At 35.0% G+C, this 3,365-nt stretch overlaps 1 protein-coding gene across 1 annotated transcript in view; it reads left to right on the top strand.

Moving 5' to 3' along the window:
* Positions 1-2,133, top strand: part of LOC129277272 (probable flavin-containing monoamine oxidase A) — a 24,851-nt gene extending 22,718 nt beyond the window's left edge. Inside the window, exons 12-13 of the mRNA XM_064110166.1 lie at positions 1-622; positions 1,046-2,133. The exon at positions 1-622 is cut by the window's left edge and continues 1,131 nt beyond it. The gene's annotated coding sequence lies outside the window, so the exon portion shown is untranslated. The remainder of the gene's footprint in view (positions 623-1,045) is intronic.
* Positions 2,134-3,365: the final 1,232 nt, after the last annotated feature.

The raw sequence follows: 3,365 nt of genomic DNA, 5'->3' as shown, positions 1-3,365 counted from the left end.
TATGTAAAAATGCGATTGATTTTAACCAAGTATTGAAAGTACATAATAAATCGGCTTTAGTTTTATAATATTGATATATTTCTTCTTGTTAAAACTTGATTACAATGCATAAATATTCTTATATAAGGGGAACAGTAATTTGAAATTCATCTTATATCCTTTTTTCTATAGGGACTTTATCACATTTTCATTTGTTTTGAAAATGTTATTAAGACTGTAAAGACAGTAAATATATATATATGTATTAGAAACGTAATGTCAAATATTTATTTAAAAAACAAACATTGTTCCTCATATATGTGGCTATTTCTAAATATACTTCGGCCTGTAATAATGCTAGGTATTCATTTTAATACAATATTAACGATGCGTTGCTCTTACGATTGATCTGATCAACCTCAACTGTATGGAAATCCATTGATATCATAATTTTGTCTACAAACAATTTGAACAACATCCTTATTAAACAAAGAGAAGCACACTGGATTTTCAAGAAATTAATGATTGTATGAATGCACAGCATATCTAGAAAATATTTTATAGTAATCGTGCATTCTTTGGTGTTGATGTTCTCAGCTTTCCATTGTCAAGGTTGTTCGTATCAATCTTACGTCTTTGAAAAGCCCCCATCACACTTATTCCGAATCAAGCAGAATTGGCTTGAATGAAAGGACTATTGTTTGACCACCAGTTGGTCATTTAAATCTACTTCGAACACCGTTCGAAAATATCCCTCGAATGTTTTGAACATGACCAAAACCTTCGGGACGGCCAAAAGAAATGACAAAAATATTTCGAATGCACTCAGAATGCAGTCAGGATATTTAGAATGCCCCTAGAATGTCCAAGAACGTAGCACGAATTATCAATCTGACTCCATTGCGGTTCATTTTTACTAGTGTATGATGATACACCTGGTCAATTTACTGAATTTCAACTCCAGTTAGGTGACTTCATAAGTTCCTCCCAAAAATTTCTAGATTTTTTGAATATTTTTTCTTTCAAGCTTCTGCTTGATTTCGAATAAGTGTGATGGGGGCTTAAGATGGTGCCCTGTTCAATAAATATAACTATATGTTCTTACTGTGGAAATAGTGATGCCTCTCCTCACTAATCTGTATGACATCTCCCATCGCCCTATCCGAGGGGCGAAGTGTTGTCTGTGTTGCACATACATGTATAAGCTTGTATCTATGGAACAGTGGTCTGTTAACGTTAACCCACAAGGCATGGCTCAGTCATGGGACTCGAACCCGCATACCACAGCTTGGATGGGCAAGGGCTTCACACACCATCAGACCATTTTGCCAACTCTAATCCAATAACAATAAATCCGATTGGGGTAATTTTTAAAATAGTTTATGCGTATTAAACTTGCCATAATTGCTTCGAAGAAATGATTGCATGAGATAAAGAAACCAGTCAATCCAGTGTTTCGTGTGTCGCCAGGTATATGCGAAGATCAATGACAAATCACTCAAATCAACTTATGTCTAACATGTTGTTTGCAAGAAATAAATATTATATTGAAAGTATATAACAAAATTATTGATTTTACAGGAAAAAAGCTGGCTTATTTTCTTCCTATATCAATTGACATGTTTTTTTTTCTGTATTCGGCGTTTGTATTGTACAACTGTATCAGGTGTGTATTTTTTTTGTAACTGATGTCTATAACCAACTGTACTTTTTATCGACAAAATGTCAAATGTATTCTGTAATATCATTTCATTCCTTTCCCGGGTACTTGTGCATTTACATGTTGAACTTGGTCAGGATAATTTCCGGGTTATATGTATAAAGATTTTAATACAGTCTCACTCTTTTGCCTTTGAATATCGGTAAATGTTTTTTTTTAATGAATAGAGATTTATTGCATGAGATACAAACTAGAATGTAGAGTAGACTCGTAGAATTATATATTTTCGACGATATATTCTAGATGCCTTTTTTTGTAGCTTTAGCGTGTCTTGTAAAATATATCGTATAAACGTTTACATGTTCAATATCGATGTTGCCATATTTATATCCATGTTGCATGGTAGGGTGTCTCTCTTGTATGTTTTAAACGGTGATACTTTGGACATTTTTTTAAAGATAATGACTTGTAATAAATTTCATACTTTCTATCTATATTGACATTTGTGTTTTTGTCAAGTTTGATTGCGAGAGGCTGAAGTGGAAATATTGACGGGCCAGGCCCGTCGTAGCCGCTATTGTTGGTACAGTAATGTTTTCCGCACTACTTTCAGCTCTATTCTCCCCCCTCTCTCTCGCTCTCCATCTCTCTCTTTGTTTAAAGTTAATAATATTATTACCATTATTATCTTCATCATTATGATCACACTTTTTTATGATTTTCATCGATGTTATTATGATGCTAGACCCAAAATTATTGGGGGATGATAACAAAGGCAATCCCCGCCTGAAATATTGGATGATATTTCCCAATTTCCCCATCCCCCCCCCCTCTGATCGACACCTATGATTACGTCCAAAGGTCTCTAAAATATGAAAATATCCCTCTTGATTAACAGTCTTGACCCCCTTATCGTAAAGTGAAATCACATTCATTGGTAGATGGTCTTAAGGCGACCGCACACCTTACGATTGGTCTGCGACCCGATTTCAGAATAAAATGTTGTAGAATTAGATGCTAATATTGAGACTTGGAATATCTTACTGTGTAATGTTCGAATCATCGAACGAATACTTATGTTCAAATCTGTGACTATGCTATCTTCCTTCTTAGAATAAAAGCGAATTTAATATCTAGTCGTCATGACGTCATAGCAGTCGTACGATTGGCTACGATTTGAAACTAATTTGGCCTTTACTCCAAATAAAGGTTTCCACTCTTTCAAAATGGTTATATTAGCATTCTTTCAATTAATTTTAACCTCAAATAAAATTATATGTTCCATATTAGCAAAGTGCGATTTGTTCCAAAATCGGATCGCGAACAGTCGTAAGGTGTGCGGTCGCCTTTATGTGTAGATGAAATGGTGATGAAAACATAATCAAGCAGTTATATATATGTTGATTTATGTTCGCTTGTTCCCTACGTTCCCTCGCATAAAATGAAAAATCTAAAATATTTGGGTGCGGGGATCGAGGCAGGGAGTACCTGCTTGGTCAGTATAGTCTCCCACGTACACAATGCTATTTTCTTGTTTTTTTTTTTTGGGGGGGGGGTAGGGGCCGGCGTGCAATGCCCCACAAAGGGTATTAGGTACAAACAATATTTTCATAATATTATTATAGGTCGAAATTAAACAAATATCAGCTCGCGCTTCGCGCTCGCATCACTTATTAGGTGCGATCCATATCCACTTCTCATTTCCCTATAATTATACACAGTGCGT

This window comes from Lytechinus pictus, chromosome 15 (assembly GCF_037042905.1).
Source record: "Lytechinus pictus isolate F3 Inbred chromosome 15, Lp3.0, whole genome shotgun sequence".
NCBI classification, from domain to species: domain Eukaryota; kingdom Metazoa; phylum Echinodermata; class Echinoidea; order Temnopleuroida; family Toxopneustidae; genus Lytechinus; species Lytechinus pictus.
Note: the sequence above shows the minus strand (reverse complement) of the source record. Positions and strands in the feature narration are given on the sequence as shown.